The following is a 24046-nucleotide window of genomic DNA, read 5'->3' as shown; positions in this document are numbered from 1 at the left end:
GAAAGGGTAGGTGACAGGCCCCTTTGCAGACATTATGTAAGTAGTGAAGTCAGCCTATGCCTATATCCCCTACACTGAGATCCAAAGCCTGTGAGGAAGACACAGCACAAGGAGGCTGGCTCCAAGAGCCTAGTAATTGTCATATCCTCTGATTTTCATGTATTTCTTATTCTGAGGAAGGGGATCCTAGAAAGGGTGTTGGGCTAGAAAACAGCCTGCAGGGTGGGTTCGTTTTTCTCACTGAAGTCCCAGAGAGCATCATTTGTCCCTGCTTCTTCTGTCCTGCTCAGCCATACATACTGATATTCAGCCACCCACAGACTCAGGCCTCTCCTGCTGCTGAACCTGGAGGAGGCAGGCCAAGCTGGCCAGTGTCCTCAGTAGGCAGATGCTCGAATGCACCTTCATAGCCCATGGCAGCCACGTAGCACTGGTGTGAGCACCCAGGTACACCTTTTCTCCCTTACTTCTTGTCTCTCTCCCCATGAACTTGTTTCTGACAGGTTCTTGATCCTCATCTCACTCCCAACCAGAAACGAGCACCCTGTGCAACTCCCAGGGCATCTGACTTGAACTCTGCACTAATCTGGAATGCCAGTCCTGGGTCAAGGATATGCCCATGCACATCTAAGTACAGAGGCTGAGCACAGTGTCCAGGGGCTTGGTGCCTCCTCATATTTGGCCGATACTCAATGAGTGTTCATTATTACTATTATTGCCAGCAGTAAATAGATTCTTAGCCTTGGTATGTGATTATTCCGGTGATAACCAGAATCTACAAACTTAGCCATAAGATTCCAAAGATCTATGGAAATGGTGGGGAGGGAAGTGGGTGATCAAGTAACATCTGAAAAACCACTGCTTCATGGCTTTTGATGGTCATGAGACCCTGTCTCACTGGCCAAGAGATTCACCACAATTACACCATGCTCTTCTGAGCCAACGATCATACCTGCCCCACACCTTCTAATAGTTAATGGTACCTTCTGAGCTTTTGGAGTCTAATAGCATCTGGATCATTACCATTTGCTATTCCAAGTGGTATGACTTCCCCAGAAGCCACAAGTGTGCAGTGTGAAGGCTGGGTAGACCCTGATTTCACAGCCCAATGCTCTGGAGGGATATCTTGACAGTTTTCTCCATCACTAGGACAGTAGGGCCATGAAAGATTCATAGGAATGACTCTAGTTGTGGTACTGGACCCAGGCTGTGGCTGGGACACATTGTAGAGGAAGAATCTGCGAGCTAGAACCCATAGACTTAACCTTTTACCACGTGTAACACCAAGTTCTTTGGGAAACTGACAGGGGGAAAAAACAATAAATAACCTGTCACCCAAACCTGTCCACCACCCTGAATCCTGGTTAATGATGAAATTATCCATATAATCACGTAAGTCAAAGACCAAAAAATCATTCTATATTCCTCCTCTTCCTGTTTTTCATTCATCTAAGAAGTCACTAAGTCCCCCTAGTTTCACCATATTAACATTTTCCTATCTCACTGCCTGGGCCTTAGTTCAAACCTTTGGTATTACTCAGCTGCTTCAGTTATCTCCTAACTGGTCCCTGCCCTCATTCATGCCCTTCCATCCAGCCACCAAACCTGATCATGTCACTCTCATTTTTAAAGTACCTTTCACATCTTCCCCATGGCCCATAGTATCCAAACTCCTTAGCACAGACAGAACCTGCCCCTAAGTCCCGCACCTGAGCTCTATCCCCTGTCAATCTCTCCACCCTCATTTCTCACCACTCCCCACATGTACTTAATGAGTCAGATTAGGCTGGAATATGCTATAGTAACAGACAACTCCCTAAATCTCCATGGCTTAACATACCAGTTTATTTCTTATTCATGCAAAGATCCCTGTGGTACCACATCTCCACAAAGAAGGTGAGACATGTAGTCTTTCATGTGCTCAGGAAAGAAAGGAGAACCAGAAACTATTAGACACTGGTCGTTTCTACCGTGTGCTGTGACCTCCTCAGCATACCCTGCTGTGCGATGCCTCTGTGCCTTTGCACATGCTGTTCCTACCCTCTGCAATGCCTCTCTTTTCCCTCCTTTCCCATCTCTTGCAGCCTTTCTTTCTCTGCCAACACATTTCCTGGGAAACTCTCCTACTTGGTGTTTGGAACCCAGACTTCGTGTCTCCTCCATGAAGCATTTCCTGACAGTCCTCAGGCCCAATGATGAAGATGAATCTACCCTCCTCAGTGTCACAACACGTAGGACATGGACAAGTTATTGAACTTTCCTTTCTGTGCTGACATGGTTGGTTGATATCTCTGTTCTCCCTGCTTCTTTATGTCCCAGGATCCTGACATAGACCCTGGCACCCAATAAGTGTGTATAGAATGACACTGAGTGAGTGAATGTGGCCCTTACTGGTGGGGGTGCAGGTCTTTCTCATGAGTCCCATCTGCATTATACGTGCCATGAGGTTGGAAACAGTGATCTATGTCAGAGCTGCTGTCCTCATCTCTCCCTAAACCCTCTGCCTGTATGTTAGAAGGGCCTGTTGTCTCCTTGGACCTAGCAAGCACTGCTAGGAACAAACAAGATGTTAATTCTTCAAGATTCTGTGAATACTCTTTCCACTCATTCTTGAGGCCAGGACAAGGGTTAACAGATGAGGGGAATAAATACTAATTGGGGAGGAGCTTTGGAAAAAGGAAGAAAAATGAAAAATGACCATAGTCCGCAAGAGGGTAAAGGCATTTCTGCCCTTTCCTTCTTGGGCATGATCACCATGTATTATGTCAACTTCTGTCCAACAAGGCTCTCATTGACTACTTATGCTCAGGACCCAAAGGAAAAGAGGTCCTACATCAGTTCTTCTTTCCTTCAATTGCCCCCTGGCTTCTCCCACTAAGGCAGGCTGCTTCCACTGACCTCTACTTCTCCTAGTTGGGCCCAGTTAACTAAACCTCAACAACTCCCACTCTGTAAATTTCACCTGTGCCCTCATCAGTAAGGGCCACATTCACTCACTCAGTGTCATTCCATACCCACCTGGCTTCCTCCTTCCTCTCCTTGAAAACCAATTTTCCCACTAATATTCCAGTCTTCTCTGGAGATTCAGGTTGTGGGCCGGGCTATGTTAACTCAGGGTTCTTGCTAAACTATAATGGTAATAACTGGTATTTCCTCCTTCCCATTATCTGTCCAATAATCTGTGCATCTAGGATATATTTTCCTTCATTTTCATTCTCTATCATCAAAACTCATTTTGCTGTTCTCATTCCACATACTTACAAGCTCAGAGTGAGTTAGTGTGTCATCTGGGCTTCCGCCTGGCTAGCTATGCCTTCTAGATTAATATCCACACTAGATTTAATTAGCACAGTATTTACCTCTGCTTTTTTGCTCATTAATAAAGATACCACAGCAAAACAGACTCCTGTGACGGCCCTCCTGAGCCATATCCAGGTGTCTAAATGTGAGAAGAGAGCCATTTGATTATTTGTGTGATAACTGACATAATAATGCATTCTTAACCATTTCCCCAGAGGCTCAGCAGCCTCTTCAGAAGCAACTGTCATACAATTATTACTTTCAAAATTGTATTTTTAAATCAATGAAGCACTTGTGAGATCTTAAAAAAACATTCCCTTCACTGTTCCACCCTGACCACATCTTCTCATTGATCCAGAGCCCCTAAAATGGAAGAATATGAAAACAAACTCCAAGGTACAGAGCTGGAGGAAGAACAGTAATGAGCAAGCCTTCTATAGGGTCACTGGTGGCTCCCTGCCGTGGGTTGGAACACACCTGGTGTGCCATGCCTTGAAGGGGTGTTTTTAGTTACCTACTGATTTCCTCATCTGAACCAACTGGAATTCATGTTTGAGCAGGGAAATTTCATAAACCAATTTAGAGACCTCTATCTGCCAATAGTTACTTTGAACTCTTCAGTTATTAATTCCAGAGCTCCAAGGGTATTTGGACAATGCAAAGAACTCTTTTATGAGAAATACTGCACTAGGATCACTGAACATGATTGTTATATGTTACCAGTGTATCTGGTGATAAGAACATAAGCTGTCCTCTCACAGGGATTGGTGGGCCAACTGACATCCTTCAAAGTCCAACAACCCCCACTTCTGGGCTCTCAGATGTCTGCCTGTGATCCCTCAACAGATAAAGTACATCCTTAACTGGGCATGTCTCCCGTAACAGACTAATAGCCCTTGGGACTGCCTAATCTCACAATAGCTCAGGCTGGCTTGTTTCAGCCCACCTTATCAGACTCACAAACCCCACCACCCTTCCCAGACCCTAAACCTCTCACCTCACCTACAACCAATCAGAGACTTGTGCACAAACCAATCAGGCACCTTGTGACCTGACCTTATAAAAGACCCCAACAACCAGCCCTCGGTGCTCACACAGACACCTCTCGTCTGTGTGGCCCTCTGTTGCCTATAGCAGCTTACCCCTAATAAACTCCTTTTCTATTCCCACACTTTATCCCTGGTAAATTCTTTTACCAACCTGTGTGTCACTGGCTCACTGACCAACTGCTCCATTGTGTCCCACAAGAGAGATTTTCCTAAGACATCTGTGAAAAGTGACATAGAATAAACCTGGTAGGGGGACACGGAGGTAACAGTAACAGTAACTTACAGATGGTTAACATGGTGGCTCTTAATTAGGGAGGTATCTGAGGTTTTTCAAAGACTTGAATCCAACTGATCAGGGGCTGAATCCAGGCATGTGTATTTTGAAAAAGCTCTCATTGCATACCTTTTCCTTTGGAGAAGGAACTTCATGGATTTCAAAAAGCATTTCCATCCTACACAACTGCTTGATGAGACTGCCTCCACATTGTCAGGTTCAGGGTCTCTTAACACTTAGGCTCTTCGTTGGCCATTTGCTCCGTCTGGTCAGACACTCCCTTCTTTCCTTGTCTTCAGGGAAACCACAGCCAAGAACTGTGGTTCTTTTTTGCTTTTCCTCTGACCTCAGTGATGACTCTTTCTGTCTCTTGCTAGATCCTCTTCCTCACCATCATCTAAATATTGAAGAGCTCCAGGGCCCAGAACCTGCATATCCTCTCTTCTTAGGTGACTCAATCAGTCCCATGGCTTCAAATACCTTGTCTATGCTGAGGAATTCCTCATTTGTATCTCCATCTCCTACCTGCCTCCTGAATTTTGGACTCCTATATCCAACTGCCTGGCTAACATTTCTCCTTGAATATTTAAAATATTTAAATATTAAAGTATTTAAAACAAAAGCAATACTAAATATTAAATTAAAAATATTAAACATTAAAAATTTTATATATTTAAAATTTTTTGTAAGTTTATATATAAATTTAAATATTAAAAATATTTAAAATAAAAGCAAAAAAGAAAAAACAAATGGGATCTAATTAAAAGCTTTTGCACAGCTAAGGTTACCATCAAAAAAATGAAGACAACCTACAGGATAGGATAATATATTTGCAAATGATGCAACTGACAAGGGACTAATTTCCAAAATATATAAACAGCTCATACACCTAATATCAAAAAAACAAGCAACCCAATCAAAAAATATGCCGAAGACTTAAATAGGCATTTCTCCAAAGAAGACATACAGACAGCCAACAAGCACATGAAAAGATGCTCAACATCACTAATTGTTAGACAAATGCAAATCAAAACTACAATGAGATATCACCTCACACCAGTCAGAATGGCCATCATTAAAAAGTCTATAAACGATAAATGCTGGAGAGGGTGTGGAGAAAAAGGAACCCTCCTACACTATAGGTGGGAATGTAACTGGTGCAGTCACTATGGAGGACAGTATGGAGATTCCTTTAAAAAAGTAAAATTAGACTTACTGTATTATCCAGCAATCCCACTCCTGGGCAAATATCTGGAGAAAAATATAATTCAAAAAGACACATACACCCCAATGTTCACGGCAGCACTATTTACAATAGCCAAGACATGGAAACAACCCAAATGTCCATCGACAGATGACCACCAGATAAAGAAGACGTGGGAGATATATATATATAGATAGATAGATAGAGGATGGATAGATAGATAGATAGATAGACAGATATAATGGAACAGTACTCAACCATAAAAAAGAATAAAATAATGCCATTTGCAGCAACATGGTTAGACCTGAAGATCATCATTTTAAGTGAAGTAAGCCAGAACGAGACAGAAAAATACCATATGATATTAGTTATATGTGGAATCTTAAAAAAAAAAAAGACACAAATGAACTTCTCTACAAAACAAAAACAGATTCACAGACATAGAGAAAAAACTTATGGTTATCAGGGGGTAAAGGGGGTGGGAAGGGATGAATTGGGAATCCAAAAATTGCGCCTCTTGGGGAGTGATGGAAATGTTAGCTATCCTGATTGTGGTGGTGATTTCATGGGTGTATGCAGCTATCAAAATTCATCAAATTGTACATCTGAAATATGTATCGTTTACTGTACAGGAACCATACCACTATAAAGGTGTTTAAAATATATATAATCTTATTTTGGAACTTAAAAAAAAAGAAAAAAAAAGACATTACAAACATAAAATGTCTAAAAAAAATTTTTTGATCCCTCCAAACCTGTTCCTTTCCTAGGCTTTCCCGTTTCACTTAACCAGCTGCTCAAACTAAAAATCTGACCTACCCTCTATTTGTCTTTTCCCCACATATCTAATCCATCAGCAAGACTCATAGCCTAGAAGTGTTCTTTTCTCTCCATCTCTCTCCTATTACCCTGGTCTAGCCCACCATCTTCTATTTGGACTCATACCCACAGCCTCCTAACTGGTTTTCTTGTTTCCACTTGATTTTCACCTACCTCAGAATGACCAGAGAAATCTTTTAAAAACAAAACCCAAATCATGACGTCCCTCTCTCTTCTGAAAATATTTCTCATGGATTCCTATTTCTCTTAGAATTAAATTCATTCCCTGTGTTTACAAAGGCTGAAGGACCTAGCCCCTGGTCCCTCTCTCCTTCACTCACTATGTTCTAGCCATGTTGCACCCCTACCCCCCTTTTTTTGTTTCTCAAATACTCCAAGTTTGTTCCTATAATAGGGCCTTTGACTTCCATGTGTCTTCTACAGATTGACCATCTCCATCAGCTTTGCATGGCTGGTTCCTTCCTGTCATTCAGATCTCAGCTTGAATATCACTTTTTCAGAGATACCTGCACTGACCTCCCAGTCTAAAGTAAATGCCCAGTCCCTTTTTTCACACTCTCCTGTTTATTCATCTGCATACGAGTTAGCATTTATTTGCTATTTTTTCATTTATTTATATACTTAGAATGAGAGCAGGGACTTTGTCTCATGCTTATTTGAAATATCCCCCGTCCTAGATAACTAATGAATGAATAAACCCATTTACTTTATCAACCTGGCTACGAAGGAGGCTTGCTCGTCCTTTTTAACAGATGAGAAAAATGCCATCCAGTGGGGCCAGATGACTTGCTTAAGGTCCTACAGCTATATCAGCAACAGGGCAAGTCTTCTGAGTCTTACTCCAGCCTTGTTTTCTGCACATTTAGAGGCTACCTCCACATGGAGACTTTCACCTTGAAAAAATGCTCTCATCTTCCTTTAAAAAATTAAATGTCCTGCCCACCAATGCAAAATAAGAGTGGTGTGCAGACTATGAGTCTAAGTGCAGGGAGAAGCAACAGTTGCCTGAGTTTGGTGGATTTCTGCTGACCAAATGTGATGCGACCTCCAGGAAAGGAACACAGTAGAGAACAACACAATTATACCGGGACTGCGTGGGCGTGTAAGTGTGGTGTGAATGAGTACCTGCACACATCGTTCCTCATCCGTGGGTCCTTTGTGCTTGCACTGAGCCAAGACTCCTAGGATGAGTCACAGTCACCAGCATGCATTCCTTGAGCTGAACCACCAGCATCTCCTTCACCAATTATTGCTCACCTAGGAAACAAGCCCAAGCAGAAAGTTTGAATGTACCCCAGGGCAGAGCCTGCAGGCACCCCTATGATTAGAAATGGGACTATCAATTAGTTTTCAAGTTGGGAAGGAGGTCTTCAGGTTTTGTCTTTGGAGGTGATCACCTGGCCATTCTTTTTCCAATTGAACCAGTGGCAGTACATGTATTAACAATGGCAGCATTTACCTAGGCCTGAGTGTTTCAGAAATGTGTAGGAAATTGTTCCCATAGCAACGAGGAGATGGCAGTTCAAGTGTGCTGTTCCTGCTGAATTAGAGAATGAAGCAGCCAAGTTCTTCCTCTTCAGACTAAAGCTCTCCTTAAAAAGGGAATGATCATGTTCTTAAGCATATCTTAACCGCCACTTAGCTTCCAGATCTGCCAGTTCAGAAAACACAGCCAAGTCCTGAAGGCTGTATGTCCAAATGCTTCCAAGGACATCCAAGGAATGAAAGAGGTTTGAAACCTGCTCACTCCTGCTGGCTTTTCTTAAGCCTCTGCCTTAATCTGGGCTCTCTGGTCAGTTCTGTTTTGTTTGCTGGCTAATCGCAGGTGTTAGCACCTGGGCTTGAAACCCCGGCTGCCACCCTCCATTTCCCTTGGTTTCCATGCTTGAGCCACACAGATTGTCATGAATAACTGCAAGGATTAGCAAGTCCCTGTTGTTCTGAGGACTCAACCCTGAGTGGAAAGAACTTGCTGAGGAGCAGGGGAAGTCAGCTAGGGGTTTTATCATCTGTATGACATGAACAAATCCCTTAATCTCTAAGTTTTAGCTTCCTTGTTTTGAAAACAGCATTTATAAGTTATAGGATTCTTGTAAGGATAGTACAAAAAGTAGAGAAAGCAGCTTAGTGCAGTGCCTGGGCAGTGGTGGCCTTCCACAAACTCTGGTTCTCCTCCCCTTGACACCCTACTCCTAAGGCCACACTTTCCTCAGGAGGACAGACTTTCTAGACTGAGGCAAAAATACTGGGAAGAGAGAGCTTCCTTGAAGGGCAGGGAGGGAGAGAAGAGGAATGGTGGACACCAAGGATGCTATTCTTTGGGGTGGAGTTGGGGAGTGTGTGTTGGGTGACATCCAACCAGAAAAGACCCATGAACATGTTTTGGGATATTTGGTAGAAATCTTCCATTGCTTTTTAAAAGGCTGCTGAATTGCACTCTCTTGGCTAATTGACATTTTCTTTAATCGTATTGCTTATGAGTTTCACCAGAGCTGTGCAAACAAGGTTTGAAATCCAGGGGGATAGGAGGGCACTGAATAAAGACTGAAGAGGAATGAAGCAGCAGTTGGCAGCCCTTGCAGTCCCTCCTGATGGAGTTGCCACACACCCCCTTTTCATGAATTACTATAAGACTGGGGTGAGGTAAATGTGGGGTATTTAATACTTCACTTCTTAATTATGCAACCCCTTTATCTTTGACCACAGAACTGAGAGTTCTCTTTTTTTTTTTAAGCTCAATAACACATTGCCTCCTGTAGGCAAAGGGAAAGACTTTTCTCTACCCTCCTGGGTTCTCCACCTGGGGCCCTGGAAATTAAACTCACAAAAGACAGACTGACGAGAAAAAAAAAAATAGTTTTAATTATGTGCAGAGGCAGTTAGGATCTGGGGGTTTGTATACCACTCCAAAGGGCAACAGCTGGTGGAGAAGAGGCTAGGTAAAGGAAAAGGGATTTGAGGCTTTTTTTTTAACTGAAGGTATACCTATTTCAGTTTTGACTCAAAATCAAAACCAATAAGCCCTCTCACAGCTTAACCAGGGATGCAAGAGATATTCCCAAAGACTGTGCAAAAGATGCAGCCCTCATGACCCAGAGTCATTCCCAACGATAGCTGAAAAAAAGACATGCATGAACCTCTGAGAGCCAGAACCATCAGCAGGGGTACAACCCCCATTTCTGTATGGCCATCTACAAATTCTCAGGGCCCGCAATCTGATGATTGGCCACATCCAGACGTGATCCTACCACCCTGTGCCCCCTAGCAGGCAGAAAGTCAAGCCAAAGCTCTCAGGACACAAGTAAGACAAACTGGAAATGTCCCTGGGAAGGAAGGGACCAGTAACCAATGAGTACTCAAAACCCAATTCACGAGAGTCACAATATAAGTAAGTACTTCTTGCCAATGTTTTTCTCCTGATAATCTAAATTTGGAAATGAAAAGACAAAGAGATTCTTAACTGCTCTGTCAATTAGACCCTAAAGGTAGAAATCTGGGAGGCTGATTTATTAGTAAGAATTTTCACTTTTTGCCAGTTTTGTCCGACATCCCAAGATTTCAGCCGGAGCCCCCAGACCAAGTGGGGTGTCTCAGCCACCCCTTTGTGGTAAAAAGAAAATACTCTTTCTCTACCCTCTTTGTTCAATGGCTGGGGCCTGCGAATCAAACTGATGAAAAACAGAATAACAAGAGAAAAAATAGATTTAATTATGTACATACAGTGGAAGTTCACAAAGAAAAATGTGGCTCAAGGAGGAGTTTAGAATGTGGGGGCTTATATACCAATCTAAGGGGTGACAAAGTGTGGAGAAGAGGTTAGAAAAAGGAAGAAGGGTTTGGAGCTTCTGGGCAGTTGGGGGTGAGATATGGAAAGGTGCGCAGGAAACACAGGTAAACAAGAGTTGTTTAGGAAGATTTGCTATACAGATGTAAGTCTCTCCCTGCCTACTCCACAGATAAGAGTTATCAAGAGTCCTCCTCTTCCTGCTTTAAGAGGAGATACCTTCACAAACTGGAATTGCCTTTATAAATGTAAATTTCCTTCACAAAAGGGAAACAGGCTCTGTTTTTAGAGCTTTTCCTATGTCTATTGTTCCTCAGTTGCCTTCAGCTCAATATAATCCTTAAACCAAGGAAGAGTGTTTTGGGGTGTCATGGTCTGGTCCCTGCCACTCCCAAACCAAAATCATGGCACACTTTATACTCTTCTGTACCTAGAGACTTCTGACCCTTAGCAGAAAAATGCCAGAAAGTCACAGCATGAGAGAGAAGAGTAAAACTTTCAGATAACCCATGCATGAACTAGCCTTTCCATAATGGGTTGCCTCTGGAATACACATATTTTTAATGTGATAAAATGAGAACTCAAGCAACATCAGAAGGTGGAGGATCCTAAGGGGCAATGATCGGTTCCCAGGGAGGATCTTCTTGGAGGGAGGTCTGGCCAATTCTGCTGCAGGGAAGATGGACATAGAGCAGGAGATCGAAGTGGAGAAGTCCAGAAACCACAGGGAGGATGTCAAAATGGCATGTTTCCTAGCAACCACTCCAGACTCCCACAGGTACTGCCCACAGGTGAGGGAGAGGTGAAGACAGCAGGAATAGAAAGTCAGGGAGGCCCTGGACAAGTTTCTGAGGGAACTCTGCACATAGAGCTAAGCAAAGTTCTGCCTGTCCTACACAGACCCACCTTTAACAGGCAGTGAAGGAACACTGAAGGTTCACCAGTTGCCATGGCCAAAGGGGGTTGTCCTGCACCTTTGCCACCTCACAGGCCAGGGCTGTTGTGCTGGGGAGAGGCTGCCTGTGCCTCAGGAACCAGACTGAGCCTTGGCCTGCCCTGAGCCACAGATGCCTGGGATGCTAAGCTTCCAGCCTGGTTCTCACTCCTAGGCCAAGGGATGACTTGCATATTGCGTTTGTATCAAAAACAGCTCTGAGGCTGAGAGCCCAGGGATCTGCAGCATCCTCAGGGGCTGTTAGTCACCAAAGTATCCACCTCTGGTTTCTGTTCACAGATGCTTCAATGCCAGAACCACCGGAGATGCTGTGCCCACTCAAGGGTGTGGAGGTGATTTAAGGAGACACACTGTCCTTGCCCTAATTGGTTTGCCCCAGAGAAAGCCAATATTTGGCTATATTTATCATTGCTGATTATTACTATTGTTGTTGCTCATACAGAATTTTGCCAATCAAGCTTTATCCTAAAAGGCTTTCAGATCCCAAACTATAAAACTAGCAACATTCAGCCCCACTCCTCCCTGCCACCCACCTTCCATGCCATTCCCCAACCCCCATATGTGGGCATCTATGAAAAAATTATGAAATGGTTAAGTATGTGGGTTCTGAAACTAGCCTGGATTCAATTCCTAGATCCTTACTAGTTGTATGATTTTTGAATGAGTTATTAAGTCCTCTTATACTTTTTTCTGTAATTTTCAAAACAACGATAATCAGAGTATCACCCTTATTTTTTGGAGATGATTAAATTAAATGATGTATATAACTTATATGCATGCCAGGCTCATAGTTATTGTATGTGTGGTATTATTACCATTATTACTATCTGATATATACAATGTCTAGAATAATGGTAAGAGTAGCAGCTTTGGACTAAATTAGTCTTGGGTTCAAATTGTGGTTCTCCTACTTACTAATGGTATAAACTTAGACAAGTCACAACCTCAGCTGGCCTCAATTTCCTCATCTGGAAAAAGGAGATTAGCAACCTCCCCAGAATGCAGTCATCCCCAAGGTAGGTCACACAAATAAAACCTCTGGCCATGCTTGGCACCTGGAAGACACTCCACAGTCATAATTTCTTCAAGACCAGCTTAAACGTTACCTCCTGTTCAAAGTCTCCCACACCCCAGAGAAGCCATGCTTCTCTCCCTCACATTTCCATACCTCTTATCTATTTTTACAGTAAAGTCCTGTATTAATTTTCTAGGGCTGCTATACAAAGTCCTATAGACTGAGGGGCTCAAACAACAGAAACTCATTTTCTCACAGTTCTGGGGGCTGGGTGTCCAAGGTCACGGTGTCAGCAGGACTGGTTTCTCCCGAGACCTCACTGCCTTGAAGATGGCTACCTTCTCTCTGTGTCTTCACCTGGTCTTTCCAGTCCTACTGGATTAGGACATCATCGAACTGATTCAGTCATATGACCTCATTTAACTTTAATTACCTCTTTAAAGGCCTTATCCTCAAATACAGTCACCCTGGGGGTTAGGGCTTCACCCTATGAATGTTGAGAGGACACAGTTCAGCCCTGACCAAGGCCCTGCCGTAGTGCCAGGCACAGTCCACAGCAAAGATGGGGGCGGGGGGAACTGGCTTAGACAGAGCTTGGACTGTCGATGCCAGTCTATTCCACTCCTGGACACACAGCTTGGAAGTTACCTTGTCTTAATCAGTGAGGATTGGAGTGTCATGCTGGTGAAAGAGGAATAATGCATCATAATAAAAGAATTTCACAAAACCCTTCCTCTTCCAAGAGCTGCGAAGGCTGCTTAGCATTTATCTAACACATGCCACGTGCCAGCCTCTGAGGTGGAGACTAGGTACAACAGACACATTCTTTCCTTATAGAGCTCAAGGTCTAGTGAAGGAGGTGGTCTGTAAGAGACGCCGTCAAATATATTTTGCAAACTGGTAGTGCTGTGGAGGAAAAATTCATGTGTGAGAGGCCGTGAGATGGTGTACCTGACCTGGGCTGAGGGCAGACAGCTTCTCTGCAGAGTAGTCAGAGGAATCTGGAGCTTACTGGTTGGGCCAGACGACAGGTTGGCTTCCTGCTGCTGGAAGCACCCTGAGTCTATGACCGCCCACTCCAGGACAGCTCAGCTTTAGTGACATTGGCCTAAGCAAGCTCCGGATAAGGCTCCTGCCTATACTGGTCATCGGGGTTGGTGTGCTGATCACTCCTCCCACCTCCCCAAAGCTGCATGTTGGTCAAACAATCACCTTCTCAGAATCTTAGTAAAAATTATTCAAAGAGGAAACTTATTTTAAATAGCAAATACAAAAGCTATCCTACTGACACATTTTCTGGCAAGGTTGAGAGGGAAGGAGAGCCAGCCAGCCCAGCTGCTCTTCCATGGAGACAGCCTCCTTCCTATCATGTGCACACCCTGGACAAGAGCCGGGTGGTGGTGCTCCTCCCCCTCCGCTCACATGCAGCAGGGCCAGGAAGTGCCCCCAAGGATGCTCCCTCCCAAGAAAAAGACAATTTCTAGGAGAAACAATTGAGCAAAGGAGGCAGGCAGAGAACAATGAAATGCTTAAGTGGAACTCAGCTTTGTTTAAAAGCAAGGAGGAGAAATCTCCAGTTTTTGTGGGAATGCTGGCCGAGTGGGCCGTGGGCCTTTTGCTAGTAGCCCAGGGCCAGCCCTGGGAGGGCTGTGGAAACAAAAAAGCCATCCTGTCATCTCCCTCCTCCCCCTTCCTGGTACATTCAGGCTTCTCAAAACACCCCTCACCCTCACTCCCAACCACCTGAGGGGGGGGCAAGATAGCATCATTCAGCTGGTGTAGGAGTTTGTCTTGTACCTCGGTTCATGGAGCACTGTTGTGTACCTAATATGTGCCCACATGGACCAGGTTCTAGGGCATAAGTAAAACGTGTCCCAACCCAGGGGCAAGACAACAGAGACTGAGGGCTCTGCTATGCCCCGTGCATGGGCCATGGGTGCACGTTCACTCCCTGAAGGGGAAAAAGGCCCACAAGTGCCAGGGAGGAGCCCGGACAGGCTTCAGAGCAGGGAGGACGCCAGGCTGACAAGGAGGGAGAGTGCTGGAGGCAGAGGGAACGACATGGGCAGAAGCTCAGAGGCATGAAACAACATGATATTTTAAACCACAGATAGGTGTGTATTGCTGGAACGGTAAAGAATGAAAGATAGAAAAGTCATACTCACAGAAGCAGAGAGTAGAAGGGTGGTTCCCAGGGTCTGGAGGGATGGGGCTGGGGAAAAGCAAGAGGTTGAAAAAAGGGTACAAACTTCCTGGTTATAAGATGAATGAAGTCTGAGGCTCTAATGTACAACTTGGTGAATATAGTTAATATTATTGTATTGATATCTGAAATGTGCTAAAAGAGTAGAACTTAACATAGCACGCCCAACAAAAGGTTAATATGTGAGGTGATGGATATGTTAATTATCTCAACTATGGGCATCTTTTCACAATGTATATGTATATCTAATCATCACATTGTACACTTAAAATATACTACAGTTTTGTTTGTCAATTACACCTCATTAAAACTGAGGCGGACAAAGAACGAGGGCGAGAAAGATAGAGACAAGAAGAAAGTGCTAGGAAAATTCTGGATAGAGGTGGATACCAGATCATAACGGGCCTTAGGTGCTCTCATTAAAGGATTTAGAGCAGAAAAAAAATATATACTTTGTATGATCAGGTTTGCAATTTAGAAATTCTCTGTGATTAAATATCAAGGCAGGGAACTCTACAGGAAGGTCATTATAAAAATCTAGGCAAGGGACGAGTAGAGTCTGAACCAAGATTGCGGTGGCAGGAAATGAGGAAAAGGTGAACAAACACTATAGATTTTTTAGCCTATAAGTAGCCTATAAGTACCTAGGGAAGGGCTGTGCTTAAGAATGTGGATGTTGGAGTCAGCTCACTTGAGTTCAAGACCCAGCTCTGCTTCTTACTTGCTGTGTCTCTTAGTGTCTCCGTTTCTGCATCTGTGAAATGGAGATAAAAATATAACTTGCTTCACAGTGTTCTTGGGATGATAAATGAATCAACAAAGGTAAAACACTCAGAAGAGCCTACCTGTCGCACAGTAACACCCCATGAATGTTGGCTATTATTAGTATTATCAGACATAGAGAAAGAGGGAGAAGAGGAGGCTCAGAGAACAACTGAGTTTGGGAATGTACACGTCTGTGTCAGGTTTGTACTTTGTCTTCGGGGCAGAGTCCTTACCCCTGGAGGCAATCCTTTCTCTAGAGATGTAGCCTTTCTTAGGTCTCCTTTGGATGCTTGTGGTTCTCAGCAAGTTTCTTCTGTTCTGATTGTGCCCAAACTCCTGTGTGTTCTAGCACTGGGAGCCCTGGCGTCCCCACTCAGCCCTCAGCCCCCAAGCATCAGCCTCTTCAGGCCTGGTGATGTCTCACCCTGCACCCTCCAGCACTGGGTGGCCAGGGCCCAGGGGGAACCTTGTATGCATCATTCCACAATTCCAGCCCCCTCAGCAGCCCCTAACTCTGATCTCTGCCTCCTCCACCCAGAATCATTGTAGGTTTTCACTTGGCCTCCACATCTCCACACCAAGGTCTGAAGGCTCCCAGGTGGAAAATAGGGAGAGGAGAGGGGAGGGGTGGAATTTGGAGCTGACTTTGGGTGTGTCCCTTCCCTCAGGGAGCACAGACATGTGCTGTCTGTTGACCAATGCCTGAACACAGTTGTTTCATATATCTTGTCCAGTTATAGTGTTGCTTATGGCTGGAAGATAAGCCCATTGTCAGTCACTCTGTCATGACTGGATATAGAATTTCTAGCCTCAGTCCCTCATCAGGGAGGCGTGGTTAATCCAAGCAACAGACTAAAGAAGATCATTTATATATCAGTGCATGATGTGTCATTTGTCAAAAGGTACATGCACTATAAATATGATTTTCTTTATTCTTTAACCCCATATTAATTGTCTACTATTAAAAAAACTCACACTTTAGTACATCATAATAATATTATTGAAACCAAAGATAAAATCTTAAAGGCAACCAAAAAAAAAAGTATTGTATACAGAGAAACAATAATAAGAATATTGATTGACTTCTCATCAGAAACAATGAAATCCAGAAAGGCAACAGAAAAAAAGGGTAAGAAAGTTTTCAGAAAAACATTCTGAGAGAATTAAATGCCAGCAGAACTGTGCTAGAAGGAATGCTGAAGGAAGTTCTTCAGACAGAAAAGAAATGATTTCAGATGAAAACTCAGCTCTACAAGAGGGAATTACTGGAAAGGCAAATATGTGGGCAAATGTAAAAGACGACCCTTTTTTATTTTCCTAACTTCTTTAAAAGACAACTGACTAAAGAAAAATTATAATTTTTTGTAGAGTTCAAAATATAAGTAAAATATATGATAATAATAACATAAAAGACAGAAGAAGGAATAAATCATATATCCTGTTGCAAAATTCTTACATTCTAAGTGACATGAAATGATATTAATTCTAAGGAGTTTGTAGTAAGTTATGGATGTATATTTAAAACTACTGAGCAATTTTTAAGAAAATAATATAAGAACGTGTATAGCTAAAACACCAATAGGAGAAATAAAATGGAATACCAAAAAACCCAAAAATCCAATTAACCTAAAAGAAGGCAGAAAGCACAAATACTAAATAGTACAAACAGAAAACAAATACCAAGAATGACTCTAATGACTGAAACCCAATCATATCAATAGATACATGAAATGTTAAAAAAACAAGATATTCCAATTAAAAGTCAAAGCTTGTCAGAATGGATAAAAAAGCAAGATAAAAGTATATGCTACACATAAGAGACACATTTTGAATTCAAAGACCCAGATAGGTTGAAAGCGAAAGGATGGAAAAAGATGTACTATGCAAACATTATAGCATAAGAAAGGTGGTGTGGCTATGATAATATCAAACAGAGTGCATGTTATGGGCTGAATTGTGTCACATCCTTCCCCCTCAAAAAAACCCCTCATATGTCCATACATGCTAAGCCCCAGAACCTCAGAATGTGACTGCATTTGAAGACAGTCTTTAATGAGGTTAAGTTAAAATGAGGACTTTAAGTTGGGCCCTATCCCAATCTGACTGGTGTCATAAAAAGAGATTAGGACACAGACATGCTGCGTAGACGTAAGGCCATGTGAAGACACAGGTAGAGGATGGCCATTTACAAGCCAAGAAGAGAGACCTCTGAAGAAACCAACTCTACTGCCACCTTGATCTTGGACTTCCATCTTTCAGAACTGTGAGAAAATACATTTCTGTTGTTTACACTACCCACTCTGTACTTTGTTATGGCAGCCCTAGCAAACTGGTACAGTAGATTTCAAGATAAGTGTAACCAAGAGACAAAGAGACATACTTCATAATGAACAAAGGGACTATTCAACAGGAAGATATAATAACCCTAAGTGGACATGCATCTAACAACAGAGCTTAACAATTCCTGAAGCAATGACAAAACTGGGGAGTGAAACAGATAAATTCACAATCATAGAGGCTTTAACCCTCTTCTCTCAATAATTGGTGGAAACAGTAGACTAAAAAAAAAAAAATCAGTGAGAATATAAAATATGTAAACAGTACTAGCAACCAACTTCATGAAATTAACATTTATAAACAGTACAATCAGCCACGGCAGAATACCCATTCTCAAATGTTCACATGGAATCTTCAACAAAATGCATCAATTGCTGGGTCATAACACAAGTCTCAATAAACTTCAAAAGACAGAAATGCTAACAGAGTACTATTTTTTTTTACCACAAAAAAATTAAATTAGAAATTAATAACAATATTGGTATCTAGGAAATCTCCCTAAATATTTGAAAATTAAGCAATGCACTTATAAATAATTTACCCCTTTTCCTCTGGGTCAGAGGAGAAATTACAAGAGAAATTAGAAAATATTTCAAATGGAATGAAAATACAACATACCAAAATTTGTGGTACACAATTAAAACAGAGCCTAGAGAGAAATTTGTAGCTTTAAATACTTATATTAGAAAAGAAGAAAGCTCTAGGATAAATAATCTAAAAATAACCTAAGCCTCCACTTGAAGAACTCAGAAAAGGAAAAGCAAATTAAACCAAAAAATAAGAAGGTGGTAATAATAATAAGAGCAAAAATGAACTGGAAAACTGATCAAAAATAATCAAAATCCATTAAAGCCGAAGGATTATGCTTTGACAAGTTTAATAAGGTTAGTAAACCTCCAGAAGACTGATGAGGAAGAGAGATGATTAATGAGAGGCAGAACACAAATTACCCATCTCAGGAATAAAAGAGGAACATCACTAAAGATTCAACAGCTGATAAAAGGATAGTAAGGGAATTTAAATTTTATATCAGCATATAAATTTGACAATTTAGATTAAACAGATAAATTCTTTGTATAATATTTTCCAAAAAACTGACACAGGAAGAAATTTTTTAAAAACCTGAATATCTCCTATATTAAGGAAATTGATTTTATAATTACAAATCTTTCCATTAAGAAAATTCCAGGCCTAGATTATTTCACTGGTAAATTCTATCCATAGTACTAATATTACACAAAATCCATAAAAAAATAGAAAGGAGAAAACACTTTCCAAATAATTTTATGAGACCTCTAACCTGATACAAAGAACTAATAAAGACATTGTAAGAAAAGGACACTGCAGATCAATATTCCTCATGAACATAGATGCAAAAATGAACACTGCAAAATATTAGAAAATAGAATCTAGCAATATATAAAACAGATACATCACGATCAAGGGATGTATCCCAGAAAGATACAGTTGGTTCAACATTAAATAATAATGTAATCCACCATATTAATAAAATACAGGAGAAAATTGTATGATTATTGGAATAAATAAAAACCATTTTTAAATGTGACTACCTATTCATTATAAAAACTCTGAAAACCAAGAAGATAAGAGAGCTTCCTCAATTAATAAAGCTAACACCATACTTAATGGAGAAATACAGAACATGTTCCTATTATGGTTGAGAACAGAAAGAATGTCCATTTTTATCGCTACAATTCAACACTTTCTTACAGGTCTTAGTACGATAGGGCAATGAAAAGAAATGTATAACATAGAAATTGAAAATGAATAAGTAAAACTTTATTCAAAGACAGTATGATTTTGTTTATAGATACTTCTAAGGAATCTGCAAAAAATTTCTAGAACTAATAAGTTCACCTAGCAAGGTCGTGGAATACAAGACCAATAATTCAAAAATCAATTGTTTTCCATAATCTGGCAAGAAAAATTAGAAAATTAACATTTTAAATACTACTTAAAATGACACCAAAAGCCATAAAATACTTAGAAATAAATTGAAAACCCTACAGTTTGGAAACTGCCAAACATCGTCGAGAGAAATTAAAGAAGACCTAAATAAATAGAGAAATATATCATGTTAATGCTTTGGAATATTCAGTATTGTTAAGATATCAGTGCTCCCCAAGCTGATCAACAGAGTCAACACAACCCCACTCAAAATTCCTGCAGGTTTTTATTGTAGAAATTGAGAAGCTGATTTTAAAATGTGTATAAAAAGGTAAATGGCCTAAAATAGTTAAAACAATTTTGAAAAGATGAATAATGTTGGTGGACTTACACTACCCAATATCAAAACTTATTTTCAAGCTACAGCAATCAAGGCAATGTGGTATTGGCACAAAGACAGGCATATAAGTAAATGAAACAGAATAGAAAGTCCAGAAAAAAACCCACAAAATATATTAATTTTTTAACAAAGGTATAAACATAATTCAATGAGGGAAGAAACAGTCTTCACAATAAATGGTACTGGAATATGTGGGTATCTATTAGAAAAAAAATACTGAACTTCAACTTCTGCCTCACACCATTACAAACACGAATTTAAAATGAGTCAACACCTAAATGTAAAATTTATTAAATGTCTAGAAGAAAATATAAGGGCAGACTTATGGAGTAAGAATAAGGGTAGTACCTTTTGAGTCTTAAGAACACAAAAGGCACTAACTATAAATGAAAAAAATGGATAAAACGGACTTCATCAAAATTGATATGGCTTTTGCTCTGTAAAAGATACATGTAAGAAAATGAAACGTACAGTCACAGATGTGGAGAAAATATTTGTAAAATATATACCTGAAAAATTACTTCACTACAATACATAAAGAACTTTTACAACTCAATTTGAAGAAGACAAACAACTTTGTTTTTAAATAGACAAAAGATCTGAACAGTCACCTCACAGAAGGAAATTTATCAATGGTCAAATAAGCACATGAAAAAATGCTCAACATCATTACTCATTAGAGAAATGCAAATTAAAACCACAATGGATATCACTTCACAATCACCAGAATGACTGAAATTAATAAGACTGAAAATGCTAAGCATTAATGAGGATATGGAGAAACAGAAGCACTCATTCATTGGTTTGACAATTCTTTACAAAGTTAAACATACACTTAACCATATGACCCAGTCATTCCATTGCTAAGTATTTACTAAGAAAAATAACATGTCCACAAAATCTTGTACGTAAATATTATAGTAGCTTTATTCATAATTGCAATTATGCTAATAATCCAAATATCTATCAAGAGATGAGCAGATAAGTAAATTATAATACATCCAGTCAATTATTCAGTAAAGAAAGGTCCAAACTATTGATTTTTTAAAAGTATATTGCTAAGTAAAAGAAGCCAACCTGAAAAGGCTACATTCTGTATGATTCCAAATATATGACATCCTAGAAAAGGCAAAATTACGGAAGCAGTAAAAAAGAAAATCAGTGGTTGCCAGGGATTTGAAGAGAGGGCGGGGTGACTAGGTGGAGTACAGGGGATTTTTAGGGCACCCAGACTATACTGTATGATACTAACAGGTTGGATACATGTGATCATGTTTGTCCAAAACCACAGAATGTACAAAACCAAGAGTGACTCCTGATGTGAACTGAATTTTGGGTGACTATGATGTATAGGTGTATCTTCATCAGTTATGACAAATGCACCACCCTGGTGGGGAATGTCAATAACAGGGGAGGCTCTGTGTGTGTGGCGGCAGGGGGAAATCTCTGTACCTTCCTCTGAATTCTGCAGTGAACCTAAAACTGCTCTTAAAAATGAAGTCTTGGGGGAAGGATATTGCTCAAGTGGTAGAGCGCATGCTCAGCACCAAGAGGTCAGGGGTTCAAACCCCAGTACATCCTCCAAGCAGAAATCAGTGAAGAAAGCTAATTACCTCTCCTTCATTAAATGAAAAATGAAGTCTTTAAAAACGTTTTTTTAAAAAGGCAGCAGAAGTAATCTCAAGGTGGATCAATATAACACAAAAGATAGGAACTCAGCTTTCTGTCTGTTGTGTTAAGTGCAGAGGATATAATGAACAACACAGCATAGACTGCCCACAGAGAATGTTCATTCTGGTGGAAAAAGAGCAAAACTGATTATGCAGATAGTGGTGAGCAAGTCAGACCAGCGCTGTAAGGGAGAGCTCAGGTGGTGTGGGATTAGAATTGGAGAACCTAACCGAGTTTGAGGACCAGGAAAATATTCCTGAGGAGGTGACATGTAAGCTGAGTCTAGGGAGATGTGTTTGCAATGCAAAGAAGGTGAAGAAGACTCCAGCCAGAGAGAGCTGCACCTGAGCAGACTCCAGGCAGGAAGGAACGTAGCCACTGTGTCCTGAGCACAGACAAGAAAGAGAGCGCCTGGAGGTGGGGCAAGACAGCAGGACCAGCTCTCAGAGCCTCATGTGAAAGATGCAGCCTTTTATCTTATGAGCAGTGGGAAGTTATGAAGGGGAAATGCATGGCAGGGACATGGTCAATTTTGTCGTTTTAAAAAGATTACTGTGGGTGCAGAGGGAAAAATGGTCTATCCCAGTACTATCCCTTAGAAATAGAATGAGAGCCACAAATGCAGGTCACACATGTAATTTTCAATTTTCTAGTAGCCACATTTAAAAGATGTAAAAAATTTAAAACCTGGGAATAATTATTCTTAATAATACATTTAATTCGAAAATTCCAAAATATTATCTCAACATGAGCCAATATAAAAAATTATTGAATTGTTTTGTTTTTTTTTTTACATTCTTTTTGTTGTTGCTGTTCTGTCTTAAAAATCCAGTGTGTATTTACAGCACATGTCAATGCAGGCTGGTCACATTTTCAAGTGCTCAGTAGCTACATGTGACTAATAGCTACTGTAATGGAAAGTACAGGTCTAGACTGAGGCAGATCTGATCAAGGGGCTTCAGTAATTTCAGGGCAAGAGAAATGAGGTGAGCCATAGGGGTTGATCTGAGAGACAATTTGGAAAAAGAATTGAGAGTGCTTGGTAACTGGCTGTCAGAGTCTCAAACAAACTCCTTTCTCTAGCAGTCGGTCCTTGCCTTACTTAACACATTTGATGTAGTTGATCATTTGCTCCTTGAAACATTTCCATTAATTGACTTCAAGCACATTACACTCTCCCACTTTTCTTCCTACCTCACTGATTCCTTCTTCTCAGTCTCCCTTGCTCTTTCTTCCTCATGTCTCTGTCCTTGAACACAGGGGGGGCTCCAGGGCTCAGGCCTGTACTAGCTATCTTCTCTATCTATATCCGCCCACTGCCCTGGTGATCCCGTCTGGTCCTGTGGCCTCAAATACCATCTATAGGCTGGTGACGCCCACACGTGTATCTCCAGCCCAGATCCCTTCCCTGAACTCCAGACCTACAAATCTCTTATAACCCATGTCCAGTTTTGTTGCCACTCTCTTCCTTCAAAATAAACATTTAGGTTCCCCTGGTCCGCTGCTATCAGCCTAGTCTAGTCACTTAGAATACAGGAGTGAGCAACACAATGATCTCTGCTTTCAAAGAGTTTACATTCTAGTGTGTGTGTGGTGGGGAGAGGACAATGAATAATAACATAGTAAATAATCAAATTATACAGTATGTTAAAAGTTGATTTGAACCACAGGGAAGAGAAGAAAGGGGAAATTTGGGATGGGGGCGCTAATTGCAATTTTAAATAAAGTAGTCACGGTGGAGGAGGAGCAGAATGTTACCTTCACCTTTTAAAAGCTGCCTTCGGTTTTCAGTGTTCAGGACATAATAAAGGTGGTCAAGGGTTAGCCTTGGAGGAGGTGAGTAGTGGTTGTTTTCTGGTTCTCTTTTGAAAACAAAGCCTAAAGAATGTCCTGATGGCCTCCCTCATTACCCGTGAGAGCTGAAATTCTCTCTAGAGGGCTATGTTTCTTACTACCAGCCAACATTTTAAACACTTTCCAGAAAGAGAATTTTCTTTACTTCACAAGACTATTCCTAATAAAATGCACAACATCACGCCAGGATGCTGGGCTGTTGGCCAAACTTACTCATGAGCTAAACCTCTCAGAACAGGTGCCCAATCTGTGCCTCAATAAACGCCACCCCCACCCCCCCGCCCACCATCTCTACATGGCTCCTGCATGGTCCGTGTTGCAAGTGTTTGGGAGTGAGCCAGAGTTAAGAGCAGAGTTCAGAAACCAAACTGCCTGGTTTCAAATCCCAACATGGACACTTACTACACACATAACTTTGGACAAGGGAATTTCAACCTGGGTTTGAAATATAGGTAACAGTCTGTATTTCATAGGGCCATGTGAATAA

The 24046-nt window shown here is 41.2% G+C and overlaps 1 long non-coding RNA gene across 1 annotated transcript in view; it reads right to left on the bottom strand.

The window, feature by feature from the left end:
- LOC123619843 (uncharacterized) overlaps window positions 1-24046 on the bottom strand; it is a 225220-nt gene that overhangs the window by 115062 nt on the left and 86112 nt on the right. Inside the window, exon 2 of the long non-coding RNA XR_006728586.2 lies at window positions 7793-7924. This is a non-coding gene — a long non-coding RNA (uncharacterized LOC123619843). The remainder of the gene's footprint in view (window positions 1-7792; window positions 7925-24046) is intronic.

Source organism: Camelus bactrianus, chromosome 8 (genome assembly GCF_048773025.1).
Source record: "Camelus bactrianus isolate YW-2024 breed Bactrian camel chromosome 8, ASM4877302v1, whole genome shotgun sequence".
NCBI lineage: Eukaryota > Metazoa > Chordata > Mammalia > Artiodactyla > Camelidae > Camelus > Camelus bactrianus.
This window is presented reverse-complemented; position numbering and strand designations above follow the sequence as displayed.